Here is a 23518-nt window from a genome sequence, read left to right as displayed (position 1 = left end):
TCTCCATTAGGTGCAGGCAATGGATAAATAAATTAATTTGACGGTCATAAAAATGATGGCACTGCATTGTGTCTTTTGACCTCTTAAAAACATTACTCCTTGTGTTAACGACAATTTTCAAGAAGAAAGGAGGGAAGCAGCAGCACACTTCATTGCTTATAAGTTTTCAGCAAACAGAGCCAATTATGATCATGTATTGTTAAAGTATATCTCATCTGATTGTTTTGTCTAAAAGAAGCACATGCCGTATAGTAAGGGTGGAGCTCCAGATGCTGTTGGACTACAATTCCCATCACCCACTGGCCAAGCTGGTTAGGACTGATGGGAGTTCTTGTTGTTGTTGTTGCTATTTTTTTAAAAAACAACAACAACCCAATCTATAAACCACTTACGAGCCAAAACTTATTCAAGCAATGTAAAATAAGATAAAGTGAAAAAAACGGACATGTTTTGTTCTCCACTGCTAGTATTTCACAAACATACGTGCTAGGTTTATCTTTCCAATAATACACAAATTTCCAGGACACACAGGGCAATTCTATATCTCTTTACTGCTCCAAGATATAAATCCTGATATAACATATTCAGTTGCCAGATATTGTGCTGCTATGATTGACATACGTCGGAGGAGGGTATGTGCCACACAGTGGGTCTAAAACTGACTGTCTAATTTACATGTTTTATGTGTTTTTATCTTATGCTGGTCTGCTGTAACTGAGAGAATGATTATGTGTACCCTCTATTTCTGCAGTTGCATTATTGCCTATCTAGCATGGTTTATTTATGTATGGAGGTGCTTTTACCTTATGCTGGTCTATGACAGTAATGAAGATTTGGATTGGAGATAAAATACAAAAGCTATAAAAACGATCAAACAATTTCCACAATTATGTGGGCAATATTTCAATTGTATTGCCAAGTTGGAGTCCAACAACATCTGGAGGGACAAAGGTTAGCCACCCCTGGCGTATGTTATTTTGTAGTATAATAAGTCAGTTCCCTAACCTCCATCGTTTGGTCATGCTCTGCTTCCATACACCATCTCCAGCAGAAGAAATGAACACAAGAGATACCAGTATGAATAGGTGATGGAAGAGTTTCTTAAGAAACCGCAACGGCCGGCAGTGCCCTCTCTACACAGATTTTCTCCTTCCTAAGGAATTAACAGCATTGCCGCTGAAAGGAAACTCTCAGCTCCAATAGCACTGCTGCCACCTATGCAGATTCTAAAACAAGGAAGCATGCACCTTCTCTCTGCACAGGTTAGGATTACTCTTTCCACCTGGCTGCTCTTCACAAACAGGTCCCTGCTTCCTCTTCCAGAGCTATATTTTTTAAAAATAACAGTTTGGCTGATTTTGATGACCAAGGATAAGGTCACTTGGGGCGCAATTGTAGGGGGAAGGAACTGTGGCAAGAGGGCACAAAATAAAACATTTTGAAACACTCGTGCCACTATGAAGCGATACCAAGTTCCAGCAGAATAGGGAAGAGCCAAAACCATCTCTAATTTGTCATTACTGCCACCAACAGACTGCCAATAACAGACATCTAGGCTGCAATTCAGACCTCTCCAGCTGTGGGTGTGCATTTGATTCAGTTAGGTAGGTCGGAAAAGTCCGAGCTGAAATTGGTCTCATACGCTCAATCTGCCGGAGCCTTGTCTTCGCATGCAGAGGAAGTCCCTAACTCACCGAGGGTTTGAGACACACCAGCATTGTATATATTCTATATTTAATAGCTGGTCTATCTATCCGCCTGTCTGTCTGTCTGTATGAGTATTTTAAAATCACTTGTAACCTGCTCCCATTCTTTTAGATAAAATCAAACATCAAGCTACAACCTTGAGGGTAGTTCTATGAACCACACTGTTAACAGATTACAATCCTAGCAAGGCTGCCTACCTGGTATCCAACACTTCAATAGAGCTATTCTGATGCAAACGTTTGGAGGATTGTTGTCTCAAGCTACAAAGGCAACTGCACATAACCACATGCATGAGACAACCACTGGAGTGAAAGTAAACAAGCTGAAGGAACCATCACCAGCACTACCAACTACACCAGATCTTTTTTCTCTGTGGTTCACTAGGGGCCTCAATTCCACCTCAAATCTGTTGCAGAACTTTTATTGCAATTTCCCCCCACTATATATGCACACCATTTCCATTTAAGCTTAAGCATGTGTGGATTACAGTAGAAAGATTTGATTTGAGACAATGTTTTTCTATCAGTTGTCATTATGTTCAATTAAGAAACGTACATAAACAGATAGAGGGAAACATGACCCCTTTTCCAGCACCTTCTCTATCAGTTCTGTTCCCTTTGCTCCATCCATACAGCAATCCATTAGCCACGCAGCACTCCAAAACAATTTAGTAGTTATACATCAAGTGGTGTCAACATCTGTATTAAAAAAGGGGGGCCCTACCATGCTGCGCATTTGTCCAACAAAGGGGCACTATGAGAAAACACAGTCCACTAGACAGTGCATCATTTCAAAGTAAGCATACAATCCTGACAAGGTACTTTTTACTAAGATTGTTAGATATGAGTTTTCTTTTTCCTTCAACGGGGCTTTGATTACTGGGGGGGGGGGGCCCTCCCACCACCACCACACAGCAGCAGATGTCACTCATTTAGATACAGATAAATAAAAAACTTCACAAGCATTCGCAGAAAAATCAATATAGATACTAAAATATCTAACCTGATAATAAATTTCTGTTCTCTCACACACATAGTTCAGGAGTGTCAGTATTTACTGGAACCACTGTAATATCAGATATTTCAGAGAAATATTGATTTTACTACTGAAGTGTGACTAAAGGGATAAATAAACTGCTCTTGGGGTCAATCGATCCATTTATCTTCACTGTTATTTTAGAAGGGGTGAAGGCAGCATAATTTTTGATGAATGTTACCATGAAAGGAACACAAGCAATTCTGAAGTTTGGAAAGACAGGAGATAAGCAACTCTTCAATGAGTTCCCAAATTAAAATACTAACAATAACAATTGTGGGGCGGATATCCTCACCGATGATGCAAAAGGATGAGGGTGTTTTTTTAAAAAAAGAATTACACACTCCTTAAAAAGCAATACATGTGCTGAAGGATCTGGGCTAAGTAAGTAACTGGGTCGATTTGCATCCCATAGCTTTAGCCTTATTATTCCTAATTAAACTTGCTAGTTGCTTGTCACCAAACAGATCTCCAATCAACTTCCATTGGTGTGTGGGTGGGTGTACAATATAAAAGAAAAATAATATAAACATTAAGATTCCATACAGCATATGTACATACACAAATACATACACAAATCCCTAAGACGGTTGCATAGAGCCTTGTATGCCTCCTCCTATTGCTCTGCTTTCCTTTGGGGCACATCACTGAGGCCAAGCCCAGCATCCCCCATACACACTGCCCAGGCTTGCCCCCCAGAGAGATCACTTTTGGTGCTGCTAACACTGCAAAAACAACATAGGAGGCAGCAAGTTACGCGTTCCCAGTCTCTGCGGCTACAGCGGGCGCTGTGATTCTCCAGCGGTTTGACTTCACCCCCCCCCCCGAGGTGCTCTCTGTTGTCTTTTGAGACAGGCGGATGCCAGCAATATCCAATACTGCTTTGAGAGTAAGGCAAACCGAGAAGGAAGTTCGGCTGGGGTTTTTACGAGTACATTTCGACTTGAAAAATTCATAATAATATTATGAATTTTTGTGCCTTAAAGGAGTGGTTTTCAAATGGTTTTTCCCCCCTATGGGGAGCCACTGGGGAATATCTCTCATATCCAGCACAAACGCTGAATGTCGCGATGATTTTTTAAAATTATTTTTTTAAAGGGTTATTGGGGAAAGTCAGTTACAGCAGTACCTCTGGTTATGTACTTAATTCGTTCCGGAGGTCTGTTCTTAACCTGAAACTGTTCTTAACCTGAAGCACCACTTTAGCTAGTGGGGCCTCCTGCTGCTGCCACTGCACGATTTCTGTTCTTATCCTGAAGCAAAGTTCTTAACCCAAGGTACTATTTCTGGGTTAGCAGTCTGTAACCTGAAGCGTACGTAACCCGAATCATACCGTATGTAACCTGAGGTACCACTGTATTGCATACTCTTGCAAAGTGCTAGCCAAGCCTCTCAGATTTCTGTGTGATGGAAAGAACAGCCTAGAATGCAGCCAGCCAGCAGTACTCCTCTGCAGCTTCACCTAGCAGAGACATTATTGCCCATCCTAGTACAGACGCAAGCTGTGCATCGTGGAGGGCTTAAGAGGGCACCCTGGTCAAGGAGCTAGAACAGAACCAGTAATGGCTGGCAGGATGGCATGGGGTGGGGTAACATGCTCACCAAGCTTCCCAGTGTGGAGGTTGCTACCAGTAACAGAGGGAGAAAGGCAAGGTGGCAAGGAAGGAGGTGGGTGCAGGTGCAGCAGCTGAGTCAATCCAAGGTTCTTACTGCTATGCCTCCCTTCCCCCCTCTCTCTCTTGACTTGGCTACCAGCAGTAACCTGCATACTAGGAAGGCCAGGTTAGGAACACCCCACTGCACCTCTTCAACATAAACAGAACAGCAACAGGAAATTCCTGAATTCATCCAGATACAACTAAGTCCAGTGCCGTCTAGTGACTGAACCACCTGTCACTATCACGCAGTGTCTTTCAGGGACACTCTTCTTCCATTTTGGATCTTGTCACCAATGAACCCCTGATAAGCTTCCGAGGAATCACAGTTCCCTGAAGCGCCATTTGAAAAATATAGTCAAGGAACAAAAGAAATATTGTACTGTGTGTGGTGTCCCATCCCCTACCATACTGTACTTGAAAACGCATCATGTTTTCAAACATTATAAATTAATAATAATATTAAAAAACCTCAATAATGCCTCCTTTCTTCCATTTGGAAGAAGCCCCATGACACATGTTTGCACCCCTCTTGAGGCACACAATGAGAGTCTGCAAACTCATTCGGAGAAATGTGAAAATCTTTGGCTAGAGAATAAAAAAGCCCAGAGTGCTTTGATTGGAACTAATGGAGCAGCATGTGTCGCTTAAAGCTTTTTTCAAGCTATCTGCCGATCTCACGAAGCACGGCTGCAATACACACACATAGATATATTCAGCTCACAATTTTCAAGGTCATTTTCGCGATCTAGCGTAAGAGCTGGAAACATATTATGTTTTATTAAAAGCTATGAAATGAAGGAAAAACAAGGACCGTATGATCCCTCTTTATGCATATTCCTGGCCCACAGGTTAAGAACTCCTGGTCCGATGCTATTAACTTTTGATTTGGCTGCATATCTTACTATCTTTATAGTAAGAAACCCCAGCAAGACAGAAATATAGCATGCACAGCATGTATTCTGTACTGTATAACCTGCCAGTAACAGCTGCCAAGACCAAATGGTGATCTATTAGACTCAGCAAATCATTATTTTTTGACAGCAATTGAATACAATAGTGCAGCTGTTTAGATTTCCCATTTTCAGCAAAGGCATTCATGCATAGCATAAAAAAGCTTCACCTTATACTGAATGTGCTCCATCTATACATTGCCGTTTTTACCTCTATGATATTTTTTTTTAAGTTGATTTGGGTTTGTCACAAAACGTATTTCTATTGCCAAAGAATAATTTGTAGACCGGTCCCTCAATAAATGTTCAGTTTGTTTCCCTATCTTTACACAGACAAAAGACACTAATATTTTATAACGGCATGTTTATAAACACTTGTACATATTTGGCTTCTGCAGGATTGTTCAAATTGGCATCGGAATAAAACCAAAGATGTAAAGCTACAAAAAAAAAAAAAAAAAAAAACCACCAGGAATTTGAAAATGTTTCATTTCAGGTAAGAGTAGACTCTGCTAACAAACCTTTATATAAAACGTGATTTGCTGAGTCAAAACGTGGCAGCCAGAGCAATTTCAGGAGCCTGTTTTACCAAGCATACTATTCCATGTTTTGTACAATCTGTATTTAATGAGGGCTGGGTATTCTTCACAAAGCAGTTTGGAACCAGGATATATGAAGAGCCTCCTCTGGCTCTCACATGAACCTCCCATCAGTGCTGCTCTGGGTTCCACCACTACTGAAGGAGGGACCAAGAAAGACTGGGCCTTTTTAGTTGTGGCACCCAGACTCTGAAACTCCCTCCCTGGAGAGGCTCAATTAACCCCTTCTCTTACAATGCATCCATATATTGTTAAGACCTTATATTTATTTATTTTTCAGATATTTAGCCTGTGCTGACTCCCCCGCTGCTGCTGCCACCACCACTGTTGCGGTAGGGCTGGTCTTGTTAGGACAACCAATCACAAATGTTAACCCTACAGAAACTGCAGTGTAGAGTAAGTAAAGTCTCCTTTCACCCAAACAACATGGATTGTGGAGTGGGGATGAATCCTACTTTGCTCAGGGATCAACTAATCTGCTGCCTAGATGGAACAGCGGAGGTGGAATGCCATGCCAAACTCCACATGTATTCTTCTTCTTCAGCATCATCATCATCAATTCAGTGATATTTGTCTAGAAAAGGAGGTGCCAAACTAACCATAAACGCCTCTCTTGTTCTCTTACAATGGCAATGGTGCCCACCTGACAGGTGCTGGAACTGGAAAAAAAATCCCTGACCACAACAACAAATTTATTATACCCTGCTCATCCGACTGGGTTGCCCCAGCTACTTTGGGCAGTTTCCAACAAAAATACAGAGGGAAAGAAGAAAAAACCCACCACACATTAAAAGCTTTCCAAAACAGGACAGGCTTCAGATATCTACAAAAATTTATATAGCTGTTTACAGTTCTATTTTTCTAGAAAAAGAGGTGCCAGAACTTACCATGAACACCTCCCTCGTTCTCAATGGCGCCCACCTGAGAGGTGCTGGAACTGAGTTCCAGAGAGTTCCGGCTGAAAAAACCCCCGTTTTATTAACTCTTTGACATCTGCCGGGAGGGTGTCCTGGTTTTTACTTTTTGAAATATGGCAACCCTATTTAAGTTTAAGGTACATTAAATAGAAATGAGGTCAGGTGATCACACACACACACACGAGAGAAAATGTAGAAAACTGATTTATACTTTCAAACAGTGCTTTTTTCCCCCTTTAAAAATGTTTAGGGGTACTCTCATTTTCCTACTCATATTGAAATACTGCCTCTCAATGAGGCCAAACTTAGATTCACAAAATCTTTAGTGGTATGCGTACCCTTGCATACCCCCAGAAAATAAAGCACCGCTTTCAAAACTTTTTGGGATACCTAATTGTTCTCCAACTTCACCTCTATAACCAGGAGAAACTTTAGAAATATCATATACTTTTCACATTTGCCCATAGTTATATTACGTATCTGCAGTTTATATGCCTTTCATGCAACTCCAACATATTAAACGCATAGCATAATGCATACTTTCTCACTTTTCAGGGAGATACAGCACCAATTTATGTGTGCTGTTGCTGTCTTGCTCAACTTGTAGGCTTTCCATAAGCACTGTGAGAACAGGATTTTGGACTAGATGGGCTATTGGCTTGATCTAGTAGGGTCATCCTAGGCTCTTGTGTGTTTCGTTTGCTGAAGTAGGGATAAAAATTCACAAAGGCTTTAGAAAATGCACAATTGCTACAAGGCCGTAACGCAACGTTTTCTACAAAGCGAGGAGATAGTAAACATCACACTCGGCTACTGAAAAGCAAATTTTGATTACTCCAAGTGATTAGTCTATAAAATTTAAACCTTCCATTTATTAACTTAACACTCTGGCCTTAGTAAAGGCTCGGGGCAAAAACTACTCTGACCTGTACAAAAGTATTGGCTCATAAAACAGCAGATCAATGTTTCTACATTTAGCCGGAGTTTTATGTATGACGCCAAACGCAGTTCATAAATGTCACTTTACAATTTACATTAGTACAAATTATTAGCAAAATGGCATACCCTTGGCACACCTAAAAACACCATATAAGTTGTTCCTTTAATTTACGACTTACTATAAGCTGCCATTAAGCATAATAAATAACCGCCCTGAGTGTGCAGTCGAGAATGCTTGCTTGCTTGGAGGAAAATATTTACAAAAAAAAGCATTTTGAGCTAGTGAAGACTAAAAACAAAAGAACAGATAAATCCCACCCACGGTTCAAACTTTGAATAATGAATGTTAAAGTAGCATAAAACCTGACAGTGGTCTCCTTATTAAAATTCCAGAAATGCTGGAATTAATTTACACTACTCTATTAAACACAATGGAATTGCACATTACTCTAATGTAATAATGAGAATCCAAAGGAAGGATAAGAGAATCTGGGGGGAAATCATGAATGCAATCCCCCCCCCCCATTTTTCTCTGCAACGGTTTTCAGAGATACTCAAGCCCTCACTTTTTAAACTGTTGCAGGAACTTGCCTCTTTGTCAGGGGGAATTACTATGGAGAAAACATTTAAGTGATATTTCAGCCATGCATTTAGTTTTTTCCTGTGCAAACACATTCCTTCTTTGGATCCTAGAGACTATTAAGCTCCAATCATATAATACTTAAGTGAGACTAAAGCTCTTCAGCCCCCCTGAGACCTGTTTGCCATAAGTGAGGTGGTGTTTTACAACTTTTCAGACATAAATCTTATTTAGTACCAGCTTGAAACTCACTCACTCAAGGCTTTCATAAGGAATGACAATTGCGTGAGTCTTCATGTCCCACAGTCTTCTGTTACAGGCCTTGAGGTCTAACAACATACAGCCTTCATTTTAAGAAATATCTTGCTAATTACATATTTGCAGATCAGTTTCTACATTGGCTTTTCATTACAGACCTGCTCCACCTTGTTGCATAATACAACCAACTTGCATTTGGAAAATCTGCCTTGCAAAGAAATGTTGGGGATGTATAATTGATTACAGCTGGGGGAGAAGATACAGTGCATCAAACATTGCCATCCCAGTCACACAAAATACTTCTGCTTTATACAGTGGAATTTTTCTCCTCTTCGCCTCTCCCCTGCAGCCTCCCCTGGACCCTCAAAATCTGCTTCAAATGGCTGAGCGACCATCTGGAGCACATTTTGTGGGCATACTGGGAGAACGCATCATCAAATGAGTGGAACACTGCTTCAAAGTGTTGGAACTCAGTACAATTCAGTGATATCACTGGGCCTGATAGTTCAGGATCTGCCATAGATTCCCATTTTTAGAAACTGTGCAGAGAATTGCGGGAGGAATTCGATGAAGTGCTAAGGATATTGCTCTGTCAGGGCAAGGATGTCAGCTTGTCAGACAGAATGATCTCCCCTATCTTTCGCCCATGCTGTTTTGGGAGTTCCCCAATCCCCACACAGCCAATTGGGGGGCAGGGGCCCACAAGGGGAGGAGAGGGGATGAAAAGTCCCAACCAGGGCCGTCTTACCCAGGGGTGCAAGAAGTGCGGGACACCTGGGTGCCGAATTCTGGGGGGCGCCAGGCGCCCGCCGCTGAAGCCACCTAAGCATATTGTATTGAGCTGCTATGTGGCAATGGGGTCAGCAGCACCTTTGACACAACTGATCTTGCGCACAGGCTCCGGAACCTTCCCAAGAGGAACTCGTATACGCACACTCGCAAGGGCCCTCCCAGCTCCTCTAGCACATGTGTGGAGTCTTTACACCAACTCCTAGTGTGTTCTTTGTCTTCTTCAGAAAAGCAGGTTTTAAACAAAACACACACACACACAAACTCCTTTTGGAGCCGCGCAGGCGTGAGCGTTATTTCTCAAATGATAATAGTGACATAAGCATAATAAAAGTTCATTTGGGGGCTAAACTAAATTTTGGGGCGCTGGGTGGTCCCAACGCATTAGTGGAAGACCTTGCACTGGCTTCCATTAGTGTGATTCATTAGTTAAATTGGGCCCCTTGAAGTTTGTATGTATACAGAGACAAAACGTGGATAGACATGCTCATTCTGTTGCATGAATTGTGTAGAAGACACATGACTGGGGATATGCAAAAATTCATGAATGAGTGCATGTAGAAAGTTCGTTTTTGTCTGTGGCAAGATATAGAAGTCCAGAGGGCAGCACCTAGGAGAACTGTGAGCATTTGCTCTATCAAAGCTTTAGAGTAGCCTGGAAGCTCTTATGTTCCCAGGGCCATATCAACCCTGCCAGACTCAACATTTACCGTATTTTTCGCTCTATAACACGCAGATTTTTTCTCCTAAAAAGGAAGGGGAAATGTCTGTGCGTGTTATGCAGCGAATGTGTGGTCCCTGTAGCCGAAAAATAAGGCAAAAATCAAACCGCGCTTCAGGGAGAAGGGAGCTCCGTGAGAAAGCTGTTGCTTTCCTGCATTCTGCCTCAGGGTCTCTCTGCCCACCCTGCTCTGTTTCGTTGCTGTGTTTGCTCAAACGGAACAAAGAGCAGGGAAAGCCCCTCCCCTCCAGGCAAGTAGAGAGGAGAGCAGAGCGTCCGAACAAAGAGCAGGGAAAGCCCCTCCCCTCCAGGCAAGTAGAGGGGAAAGCAGAGCGTCCCTCGCTCTATCCTGTCCCTGCTCCGGAGGGAACAATGTTTGTGAAGGGAAGAGAGATTACAGGTTCGGCTTAAAATTCTGATTTGACTTCCTGCTTTTTGTTTTTGGAGACACACAGCATTCAAATATGCTTTCTTCCATTTAAAAGGATGAAATCCTTAAACAGTGGCTGGCTTGTGTGGGTGGGTGGGGGAAAACTTTTGCCTTCCTTTCCTCACGTTATAGCCCTCTCCTGCATTCTTAGCCTTCTGTGTTTTTCCTTCCCTCCCCACTTAAAATGTGGTTACAAAGCATGGATCCACATGGATCCTCAGGATCTTTGCATTGGGTCACCCCAAATTCACCATCAGAGCACACAGCATGTCCATGGCTACAGCCTGTCCCCCCCAAAAAAAATCACACACCCACTGTTGCCTGGGGCTGCAATGGTGCAAAAACGTGGTTACAAAGCATGGATCCACAGGGATTCTCAGGATTTTTGCATTGGGTCACCCCAAATTCACCATCAGAGCACATAGCATGTCCATGGCTACAGCCTGCCCCCCCCCCAAAATCACGCACCCACTGTTGCCTGGGGCTGCAATGGTGCAAAAACGTGGTTACAAAGCATGGATCCACAGGGATTCTCAGGATTTTTGCATTGGGTCACCCCAAATTCACCATCAGATCACATGTCTGTGGCCACAGCATGAATCACAAAAATGATACGTCCACTGTTTCATTCAGAATATTTTTTCCCTTGTTTTCCTCCTCTAAAAACGATGTGCGTGTTATGGTCAGGTGCGTGTTATAGAGCGAAAAATACGGTACAACAGGAACACGTATTGGAGAAAAGTGTTAAAGGGGCTTTCTCCTAGCACCACACTCCTGGTCCATGTCAGAGAGCCCATCCCTGCTTTTAAGAAAGAAAGACAAACCCCAGAAACACTGGGAGATCCGATCACAGATGTCTCATGTCTCATCTAGGTAGGTTCCTTACTGAATGTTTGGCTCTATAAAGTTAATATTTTTTATGAGTTAGGCAGTATTAACCTTCTAGCTTGTGCCTTGTGCATCTTATGTTTTGCTCTGAGTAGTATAAATGTTGATTATTGATCATTGCCTCTTGCAGAAATATTCCATCCTCTTCCTAAGAATCTAGCTACAAGCCACTTACAAGGGAAGATGTTAATATGAGGATGTCTCTGACACTGAGGAATAAGGAGAAACAGCACTAGTTGTTGTTGTTGTTGCTCCCCCCTTGTACACCCTACACTGCCTCTTGCCAGAAGAAAAGGAAGCATATTTGCTTTGGAAAAACCCTATGCTTGAAAGAACGCTGCTCAGCTATTTCTCAGAACTTCTTTGCACCATCTTCTTCTAGAAGTTATCCACCACAATATCTTATATTGATATACAGTGTCACCACATAGCTGCATCCTTCATCTCTACAAAGAGGCAATTTTGCCTCAGGCCTTGCAATGAAGAGGATACTTTCAAAGAATGCTCAAGACTGATCCATCTGTTCAATCAAAGGATTTGAAGACAAGAAATGGCCTAACATTTTCACACCTGAAAAAAGTCAAAATGACACCCCTTTCCTACTTGACTTCAAAAAACAACAACAAATGCCCGGAGATGGAAGTACGGATTTTGGAAGCACGGAAACTACAGTGATTTTGAAATTTGCCATGTTTCTGTTTCCTCGTACTTGGTGGTAACGCTGAGTGCAGGCTGGGGACCAATGGCGGACAAACCACTCCAGAAGGCGCACAATGCGTCCCCCACCAGAGGTACTACCCCTTTCCAACACCCCATGCACCATTATCTGTTTGGTTTACCTGCCCTTTCAACCCTCCCAAACTCCAATTCATAGTACTGTCATCTGTGCATGCACTGCCATCTGCGCACGAGCAATGGCTGTCTCAAACGTTCAAACCCCTGCTTTACTGTGAAGGGAATGCACTTTCAGATTTTCTTCCAGACTGAAACTGGTTTGCTGGAAAATGCAATAAGCGGCAGTATTTTTCAAGAAAAAACAGGTCAGCTCTGCATCATTGGTAACGTTGCGTCTGAACAGATTCAAAAGCCAGTGGTTGGGAGAGCACTGGAGCCAGACTAAAACGGCAATGTGTACACAGCCTAAGTTTGTTTGTTAGAATATTTTGAGGACATTATTCCATCTTTTGTGTGTGTGTTTTGCTTTTCCCAAGCTGAATGCTAATTAATTTGGATGTGAGCCACTGAATCTTGGCTGGCTATTGTGATCTATGCATATAATTCATTTTGAGCCTGTTTTATGTGTGGTCTTGCAAGGATATCAGGAACAAGATGAAGGAGCCTGACATGATATCATGTTTCATTTCACAGAAAAAACGAGGCTAAACAGCATGCTATAGGAGACACATATATGCATACCCCTGACCATGCCACTGCCCACAACTGCCAACTCTTTCCTGTAGCATGTAGTTGGAATAATTTTTATGTCATCGTGGTGTTAGCATTTCACGTCTCCTGCAAGCATCAGTCAGTGAAGTGGAACAGGAGGAAACACTAGCACAATGACGAGTGGCTTACAATAATAAAATACAGCCAGCGTGGTTTGGTGGTTAGAGTATCAGACTAGGACAGGGAAGATCCAGGTTTGAATCAGCACTCATCTCATGAAGAAGACTGGGTCAAATACCTTCTTCTGGGTCTGAAGAAGTGTGCATGCACATGAAAGCACACGAGAGCTCATACCAAGAACTAACTTAGTTGGTCTTTAAGGTGCTACTGGAAGGAATTTTTTTATTGGGTCAAATACAGGTTATAGCCTTACTTCCAGCCATACAGTTGGTCCATTTAACTCACTACTGTGAACTTACAGTGGTACCTTGGTTCTCAAACTTAATCCGTTCCAGAAGTCCATTCCAAAACCAAAGTGTTCCAAAACCAAGGCATGCTTTCCCATAGAAAGTAATGCAAAATGGATTAATTTGTTCCAGACTTTTAAAAACAACCCCTAAAACAGCAATTTAACATGAATTTTACTATCTAATGAGACCATTGATCCATAAAACGAAAGCAATAAACAATGTGCTGCAGTCACACAATCAATCAATCAATCAATCAATCAGTAGCTGAACTGGGTTCCACGCAGTCACAAAAACAAAGAGAGCCGCAAAAACAAAAGCACAAAATAAATAGACAGACCTCAATGTGACACTCAAAACGGAAGTGTGGCACTCAAATCGGAAACATAACAATATTCAGCTTCCGAAAAAAGTTCGCAAACCGGAACACTTCCAGGTTTGCAGTGTTTGGGTTCCAAGTTGTTTGAGTACCAAGGCGTTTGAGAATCAAGGTACTAAGTTTGGCTCAACTAAGTTGTACTCAAGTAAACCTACTGGAATTAATAGATCTGATTAGTCATATGGAAAAATCCCCCAATGTATTTAGGAAATACTGAAGGACTCATATAAACAATGGGTGTATTCTGGAGAAAGCTAGGCTATCGAGATCAGTGTACTATATTTAATTGTATGGATTTTGTTTTGTTTCTATTGTGTCCCCTATGTGGAAAAATCACATGCCTCTTTCTACTTAAACACTAATGATGAACTGAGAAATCCCACCACTTGTTTCCAATATCACATATTTCTCAACAAAAATGGTGCCTTTACGCAAGGCGCGTATATATATATATATATATATATATATATATATATATATATATGCAGGTTTTGGTGTCTTCGGGTGTCTTCCCGTGTAAGAGTTGGGGTGTCTAGGCGACGTTTCGACGAGGTCTCACTCGTCATCTTCAGGCTGGTGCTTTCGGCTTCTTGTTACTGGAACAGAGCAGGATCTCAGTGTTTGAGTTCCTATAAATACTGTTGAGGGGGTGTGGTGTATAGCCTCCAACGTTCTGGGCGGAGAGGAAGTTCCCAGGTTAGTGTGCCTTTTCTTCTTTTGTTCCTTAATTACTTGAGGGATATCTTGAGTGATTTCTTGAGTGATATTCTGAGTACCACTTAGGTGGGTCATTAAGTGTGGATTAGTTGCTAAAGCTTTCGTGTCTTGACCTCTTGAGCTTGTGAAGAGTTTTTCTGAGAAGATGGCTGTACTGCACTTAGTTGTGCTCTGGCTTGGCTTCGTGTATAGGGGCGAGCTGTGGTTTTGTGCCCTGTGCCAGCCAGATCTGTGTAGGGATAGCAGGGGGGTGCAGCATCCGGAGGTGCCACTATGGTTTGGCTACTGGATGGTGTCTGTAATTTATCTGTGGAGAGGGTCTGGGTTTGGGTCTGGTGTGGTTGATTGGTGATGGCGTTCTGTGTGCCTCTGGTTCTGGTGTCGGTTTTTTATATGCTTTCGTAGATTTTCACGGGTACAGGAATGCAGGTTTTGGTGTCTTCGGGTGTCTTCCCGTGTAAGAGTTGGGGTGTCTAGGCGACGTTTCGACGAGGTCTCACTCGTCATCTTCAGGCTGGTGCTTTCGGCTTCTTGTTTCAGTAACAAGAAGCCGAAAGCACCAGCCTGAAGATGACGAGTGAGACCTCGTCGAAACGTCGCCTAGACACCCCAACTCTTACACGGGAAGACACCCGAAGACACCAAAACCTGCATATATATATATATATATATATATATATATATATATATATATATATATGGAACTCCATGTTGTTGTTTTCTTTGCTTGGTTGAAGCCAGTTCTGCCTGAGTTTTTCCGTTTAAATCCAAATTAATGATTTCATTTCATCTTGAAATATTTTTGAACTCGGATGTGAAATTTTAAAAAAAAGGAGGTTACAATGTTGGAGTGAGGTTAGGTAAAGTAACTAAGCTGGCCAATTTTAACTTTGCAATTGACAAAATAATGGATGCTTTCAATACACTTAGGGCACTATGAAATCCTCGCTGGCTATCTTTCCCCAAAAGGATATCTCTGACCAGTGGAAAGGTGGGGGTGTTGATGGTTAGGTGCTGTTCATTTTTACATCTGTGTCTCAGTGAAAGCAGCAGCCCTGTCACTTGTCATTAAATCTGTTTACGCACACATTTTCTCACATCATCATCATTATTACCACCTCTACTACCATCACCTCCCACATGGCGACAGGAAAGCTATTTGAGATGCTGTCAGCAGCCCTACCTGGATAGACAATAAGACACATACACTTTCAATCGTATTTTCCCTTCCACCATTTAAATACTATTCGTCAGACATCTCTGTGTCTTGCACGAGCCTTTTAAAACATACAGTGGGGTGATACAGTGGGGTGATACACAATCAATTAAAAACCCCCAGCACCTTTCTAAATATAATTGAATGTCTTAAATATAAAATATATTCGGGTCATATAGGTGGCAGACTCTCCTGCCAAAATTTTGAATGTATTGATCTTCAGCGTAAACGTTTCAATTATTTTTGACATGCCTGCAGGTATCTAATTATATTAGACAGGATTTCCTCCACTGGGTAAAAACAGATAAAATTTTGAGGAATCCTATTTACAGTGGTTTTCTGTTGATCAGGTAGACCAACAATACAGCATTCATTAGAAAGCAGAAAAATGGCTTTGTTTCAAAGAGCTGTGCTGCATAAGTATGTGCAACACTATAATGTCCTTTCAAGCAATCTGCAAACTGTATTGACATTAATTGTCACAAGTGCTATATTCCTCTCCCTTTATATTTAACATTTGTTATGGATTGCCCTAATACACTTTCATACAGTGCCTTCCACTCACATTTGTTGCATACAAATATATATATATATATATATTTTCAGAAGACTTTTGGGGTTTTTTAAACCCAGGGCATTATTTTCAGAGTGTCTAGTTTTTAAATGAAATGATGGCACAATTTACAAACTCAGCACATAAGAGATTCTGAGGCACACACACAACTCTATGCATTGACATGTATTTTTAGGCTTACAATCATTAGAGCAGGGGTCGGCAACCTAAAGCCCATGGACCACAAGGGGCCTATGGGGGTTGTTTAACCGGCCTCCGAGCCGCCCCCAAACCGAGCCACCCGCTTGAGTCATCGTGCACTGCGCTAAACCAGCGCAGTGCAGGGACTTGCTTCCGTGGCGCTGAAAATTGTGTCTGCACAGACACCGGAAGTCGCGGGCGGGTGCGCAATCTGGCCCATGGAAGGATCTCCGCTGGAGTGAACCGGCCCAGGCGAGGTAAACGTTGCCGACCCCTGCCTTAGAGCATTTAAATATACTCCTTAGAGTATTTAAAACAAAAACAAGTGCATCCATTAAAAAAGACAGCTTGGCCACCTCAGCAGCAGAACCACACACACAACCCAATCCACAAAATTTCTTCGAAGTTCTTCGGCTCTCCACTAAAGAGACAGAAACAACACCTCTTTCATGGAAACGAAAACTAGGGGGTGGGATTTGGAGCAGGGCTAGTTTGAGCCAAGCTGCAGATCTAAAACGGTGGGACTATGGTGTCCTGGCAACAAGATCCTATTTTCTGGGTACTTGGAAGATTTTGGCTGCGGCTGGCTGCTGTGGGACTCAGCATAATGGACCAGAGTGTGGTCTGATACAGCTGGACACTTACGTGCAGAAATGACTTCAAAGCAATCCCTCCCCCTGACTCCTCCAAAGTCACTCCATTCTTTCTCAGCCCTGCCCCTACATCCCATCCCCAAACGCTCACCGTCCTCTGCGGCCATCCATTGGGCCGCAACTGTGTCACTCACTGGATTTAGTATAATGGGGGGGGGGAGGTAGGGAAAGGAGAGACAGACAGACAGAGACAGAGAATGCGGACAGGCAGGAAGGAGGCAATAGCGCTGGTAGAGATGTAGGGAAGGAGAAACTGAGCTCAGCACTCACCTCAGCAGAGGAGGGAAGGAGAAGAAAACAAGGCAGAAATAAGGGACAAACTGTGTCCCTTAAAGGTTGCAGCATTTTTCCTTGAAATAAGGGGCAATCCCTTATTATAAGGGACAGGTGGCAACCCTACACTAGGATCAGCCTCACTAAAAGGTAAAGGTAAAGGTACCCCTGCCCGTACGGGCCTGTCGTGTCCGACTCTAGGGTTATGCGCCCATCTCACTTAAGAGGCCGGGGGCCAGTGCTGTCCGGAGACACTTCCGGGTCACGTGGCCAGCGTGATAAAGCTGCTCTGGCGAGCCAGCACCAGCGCAGCACACGGAAACGCCGTTTACCTTCCCGCTATAAAGCGGTACCTATTTATCTACTTGCACTTAAGGGTGCTTTCGAACTGCTAGGTGGGCAGGAGCTGGGACCGAAAGACGAGAGCTCAACCCGCCGCGGGGATTCGAACCGCTGACCATACGATCGGCAAGTCTAGGCACTGAGGTTTTACCCACAGCGCCACCCGCGTCCCTTCAGCCTCACTAGGGAGTTCCTAAACTCTGGAAGGCCTCCCACAGGAGTTCTCCATAGTGCAGACAACCCCTTGCCTAAAGCCTTGCCTTCAAGTTGGGTTGCAAAAGAAGAAAGAAAAGTACCAAAGTGCATAGAGTCGCCCACCTGTTAACATGGCCCATGGGGATGGGACGGGCGAGGATCTATCATACCAGCAAGATCCTGTTCATGCTTCAACATGACATGTTTATCAGGATACAGATGAGTAGTTTCAAAAGAGAATAGAGATATTTCTCCAAGCTTACAGGTGGTTGTTGTTGTTTTTAAATGCCCAGTGTATAAATAAAAATCATTTTACACAGAAGATGCAAAGCAGACTAAATTTTTTTACAAACAGTAAAATATTTATTCCCCCTGGTGAACTAGATTAAATGGGAAGAGATGAGCTTTTCAAAGAACTGGTGCTATGCTAGCTAGCGCATTGTCAAACAGCTCTTACTGTCAGAAAGTTTTTACGTGTGTTTAGTCGGAATCTCCTTTCTTGTAACTTGAAGCCATTGGTTCAAGTCCTACCCTGCAGAGCAGAATAAACCAAGCACGTTCCCTCTTCCATGTGGGCCACACTGGGCTTCATACGCTGGGGCTGATTTTTAGTCCCAGTCGGTCACTGGCAGTGAGACAATAAGCTGTGCAGACCAGTCCTATTTCTGTTTCTTTTAGGTCTTTCACTGTGATGTTCTCACAACTATAGCATGAGCATTAACATTAGAATGATGCATTCCATAATGGTGCTTCACTTAGTTATTACATGATTGTGAAACAGACAGTATACCATACTCGCACTTTACACAGCGGGTTTTACCTCTACATGCACATTTAATCCAGGCATATTGGGTTTTTTAAGTGTGCATGGATTTTTATAAGAAGCCCCATTTGTGGCTATATGCATTGGCCCCGAGTTACTGAAGATCAAGGACAATCTACTACTTTCGTTTGAAAGCTCTGATTAATACATGCAGCCACTATTCTGAGATATTGCAATACAAAACTAGCCTGAGGGCTTTTGTGTTTCTTTAAAGCACCAGACATTAATAGACTAAGTTTACCACTGGGAGCCAGGGCACAAGCCCAAAAACACAAACTCAGACATATTTATTTTATAATCGGTGTATCCCAAGTAGAATGCATCATTTCTATGAGATTTTAATGAGAGTCATGATGTGCAGAATACGAAAATAGCATTTCTTTTTCTACTACTGCTCAGTGGAGATCAGTGAATGATTAGTAGTTTTTGCTATAGATACAAAAAATTAAGTCTTAACGATCATGGGACGCAATTGAGACATTTTAAAGTAGAAAAATAATAATTGTCTGGTACCCTGAAGACTCTTAAAATAATTATAAACAGCTTTCAGTCAAAAGTTTTTTTGTTTTTTTTTTAAGCCAGACCTCATGTTTTTAGTGAAATGTGCCTCCTATACAACTGCCAAATTTAGCTGCGTGGACAGGCAGAGTCCCCCCCCCCAACCCCAGGCGACACCCGAGTGGAATAATGACTCAAGACAACATGCTATGGGCATGCTATGGGATTAAAATTGGCCACAATTTTATTAAATTTCAGATGTAGGGAGACCTTGGCTCAGGCATTGGGCATTTATCCTTCCCAGTCCTCAGCCGAGGATCTGGGAGACATCAGGGTTATCCAGAGTGTGTGTGGATTGGGCTGGCTCTGGAGAACATATGTTCAAGCAGAGAGCCCACTCCCCGTTTCGCTGCCGGAGGGGAGAGCAATGACAAGCTCTCGGCGTATGGCCAATGCCTCCCCTCAATACCCCTTTAACGGGGAACTCTGGGATCACTGCCACAAGGGGGGGGATGTCACCGCTTCACCCCGTCCCCATTTAGGAAGATAGACTAAAGGATTCCGCCCAAGGCCTGAAACCACCAAAGCTGTGACGTTTTGCTACAGAAAAGGCAAAACCTGTTGATGCAGGAAAATTCCTTTCTGGCCCTGATGTAGTAGTGCCTGCGTACCTGTGGAGAAGAGGTTAAGCTGCAAAAGAAGACTTAACTGAGGGAGGGCAGGGTGGGAGAAGCTCTGGAGCCAACTGACACTTCGCAGGTAGGATTCACCTTCTGTTGTGTGGGCAGGATGGTCCCTCCCCTTACCTGGCCGATCCCCTGGCAACGCCTCCCCAGGCAGGATTGGGCGATTGGCGGAGGTAGGCAGAGACCTCCAGGTATCCAGCCGGGGGAAGATGACCTGAACTACCAGGAGCCGCACTGGGATCCGGGGGGCTGCGCGCAACCACACAAAAGGCGCCCCCCATTTGATGTGGGGAGCGGTCATTCTCTGTAGATGCACATAATCAGAGACATGCCCGTGAAAATGGGGCAGTATTTTTTTTTTAAAAAAAGCACATCCTTCTCCTACCCCATCCTGTTGTTGTTGTTGTTGTTTAGTTGTGTCCGACTCTTCGTGACCCCATGGACCAGAGCACGCCAGGCACTCCTGTCTTCCACTGCCTCCCGCAGCTTGGTCAGACTCATGTTTGTCGCTTCAAGAACACTGTCCAACCATCTTGTCCTCTGTCGTCCCCTTCTCCTTGTGCCCTCCATCTTTCCCAACATCAGGGTCTTTTCCAGGGAGTCTTCTCTTCTCATAAGGTGGCCAAAGTATTGGAGCCTCAGCTTCAGGATCTGTCCTTCCAGTGAGCAGCCAGGGCTAATTTCCTTAAGAATGGATGCGTTTGATCTTCTTGCAGCCCATGGGACTCTCAAGAGTCTCCTCCAGCACCATAATTCAAAAGCATCAATCAGCCTTCTTTATGGTCCAGCTCTCACTTCCATACATTACTACTGGGAAAACCATGGCTTTAACTATACGGACCTTTGTTGGCAAGGTGACGTCTCTGCTTTTTAATATGCTGTCTAGGTTTGCCAAGGGACGCGGGTGGCGCTGTGGGTAAAACCACAGTGCCTAGGACTTGCCGATCGTATGGTCGGCGGTTCGAATCCCCGCGGCGGGGTGAGCTCCCGTCGTTCGGTCCCTGCTCCTGCCCACCTAGCAGTTCGAAAGCACGCTTAAAGTGCAAGTAGATAAATAGGTACCGCTTTATAGCGGGAAGGTAAACGGCGTTCCGTGTGCTGCGCTGGTGCAGGCTCACCAGAGCAGAAATGTCACACTGGCCATGTGACCCGGAAGCGTCTGCGGACGGCGCCGGCTCCCGGCCTCTAGAGTGAGATTAGCGCACAACCCTAGAGTCTGTCAAGACTGGCCCGTACGGGCAGGGGTACCTTTAACTTTACCTAAGTTTGCCAACGCCTTTCTCCCAAGGAGCAGGCGTCTTTTAATTTCGTGACTGTCACTATCTGCATTGATCATGGAGCCCAAGAAAGTAAAATCTCTCACTGCCTCCAATTCTTCCCCTTCTATTTGCCAGGAGGTGATGGGACCAGTGGCCATGATCTTCGTTTTTTTGATGTTGAGCTTCAGACCATATTTTGCGCTCTCCTCTTTCACCCTCATTAAAAGGTTCTTTAATTCCTCCTCACTTTCTGCCATCAAGGTTGTGTCATCTGCATATCTGAGGTTGTTGATATTTCTTCCGGCGATCTTAATTCCAGCTTGGGATTCATCCAGCCCAGCCTTTCGCATGATGAATTCTGCATATAAGTTAAATAAGCCGGGAGACAATATACAGCCTTGCCGTACTCCTTTCCCAATTTTGAACCAATCAGTTGTTCCATATCCAGTTCTAACTGTAGCTTCTTGTCCCACATAGAGATTTCTCAGGAGACAGATGAGGTGATCAGGCACTCCCATTTCTTTAAGAACTTGCCATAGTTTGCTGTGGTCGACACAGTCAAAGGCTTTTGCATAGTCAATGAAGCAGAAGTAGATGTCTTTCTGGAACTCTCTAGCTTTCTCCATAATCCAGCGCATGTTTGCAATTTGGTCTCTGGTTTCTCTGCCCCTTCGAAATCCAGCTTGCACTTCTGGGAGTTCTCGGTCCACATACTGCTTAAGCCTGCCTTGTAGAATTTTAAGCATAACCTTGCTAGCGTGTGAAATGAGTGCAATTGTGCGGTAGTTGGAGCATTCTTTGGCACTGCCCTTCTTTGGGATTGGGATGTAGACTGATCTTCTCCAATCCTCTGGCCACTGCTGAGTTTTCCAAATTTGCTGGCATATTGAGTGTAGCACCTTAACAGCATCATCATTTAAAATTTTAAATAGCTCAGCTGGAATATCATCACTTCCACTGGCCTTGTTATTAGCAGTGCTTTCTAAGGCCCATTTGACTTCACTCTCCAGGATGTCTGGCTCAAGGTCAGCAACCACACTATCTGGGGTGTACGAGACATACATATCTTTCTGGTATAATTCCTCTGTGTATTCTTGCCACCTCTTCTTGATGTCTTCTGCTTCTGTTAGGTCCTTTCCACTTTTGACTTTTATTATGGTAATCTTTGTACAAAATGTTCCTACAAAACAGCAAAGGAAAGGAAAGCCCTAGTCTTTATACTGAAGGACTTTGCTTTTCCTGCTCACAACCAAATCTCTTCTCTTTCCTTTTCTATTTCTCCTTCCTGCTGTCTCTGCTTCACTTAAGGTTATCTTACGTTGTCTTCTTTCATTTCTCTCGCAGTCAAGAATCTGTGCCTTCTACTCTCCCCCCGCCCCCGTATCAATCAAGTCACCTTCGTATTTTCTAAGTATTTCAGCTAAACATGTCCTTTACTTCATGAACTACTGAAAGACAAAGTTGGTTCATGTGTTTAGTTCAGTTGAGAAACTGGACACAACCTTGCATCATGTGGGCCAGAATACTACAGGCTCCATTATATCACCAGTAGGTTTTATATGGTTTCATGCATTTCTCAAATCATCACCAAGGAGGTTCTACATCTTTATTATTATTATTATTATTATCATTATTATTATTATTATTATTAATACATTGGAAGGTAAATTGTGTTTCTGTGTGCTGCTCTGGTTAGCCGGAAGTGGCTTAGTCATGCTGGCCACATGACCCGGAAGCTGTACGCCGGCTCCCTCGGCCAATAAAGCAAGATGAGCACCGCAACCCCAGAGTCGGCCACAATTGGACCTAATGGTCAGGGGTCCGTTTACCTTTATACTGTTGAGTTAATTTTAGAAATTCTTCTCAGTGATACAGTGTATGTAAAATCAAGAAGTAAAAACATAAAAAGGCAAAGACACATAAGCCTGGCTGGGTTTAGTCTAAAAACCTATGGAACGTGCGCATAGATAGTCACACAATTCTCTGGCTTCAAGTCAAAGCCTCCATTCATTCATATTCTCTGTCCCTCTCTCACACACATGTATACAAATACAGGTACAATATTTAGAAAAGCCTGGATTAGTTCCAATGAGGATGAATGAAATGAGCCTAATAAAATAAAATGAAACATTAATTACCGTTTACTATAAAAAATAATAATTGACTTGTTCAAAGCTCTGCACCCCAATTAAAAATGAACTTAAGGGCAGTAAAGTATAGTATTCTGTAAAGCAGACATATGAAGCAATTACACTGACTGACAATATTTGAAAATGCTTATGTGATTTCTTTTATTAAAAAAAAGGTATGAATGAAATAGATATGATCACGAAGTATTGGATACACAATTATATCCCTAAACAAACACTGCAAATGATAGATTAAAGGAACTTAACAGA

General features: G+C 43.1%; 1 protein-coding gene and 1 long non-coding RNA gene across 10 annotated transcripts in view; one reads left to right on the top strand and one right to left on the bottom strand.

The window, feature by feature from the left end:
• The window catches only part of AFF3 (ALF transcription elongation factor 3), a 233086-nt gene that overhangs the window by 133141 nt on the left and 76427 nt on the right, over positions 1–23518 (bottom strand). The window lies entirely within an intron of this gene.
• Positions 1–23518, top strand: part of LOC310706265 — a 107872-nt gene that overhangs the window by 62259 nt on the left and 22095 nt on the right. For both annotated transcript variants that reach the window (XR_014525784.1, XR_014525785.1), the window contains exon 2: positions 5749–5846. This is a non-coding gene — a long non-coding RNA (uncharacterized lncRNA). The remainder of the gene's footprint in view (positions 1–5748; positions 5847–23518) is intronic.

This window comes from Podarcis liolepis (assembly GCF_965112155.1).
Source record: "Podarcis liolepis genome assembly, chromosome: 4".
Lineage (NCBI taxonomy): Eukaryota > Metazoa > Chordata > Lepidosauria > Squamata > Lacertidae > Podarcis > Podarcis liolepis.
The sequence above is the reverse complement of the archived record's forward strand: the minus strand, read 5'-3'. Positions and strand labels throughout refer to the sequence as shown.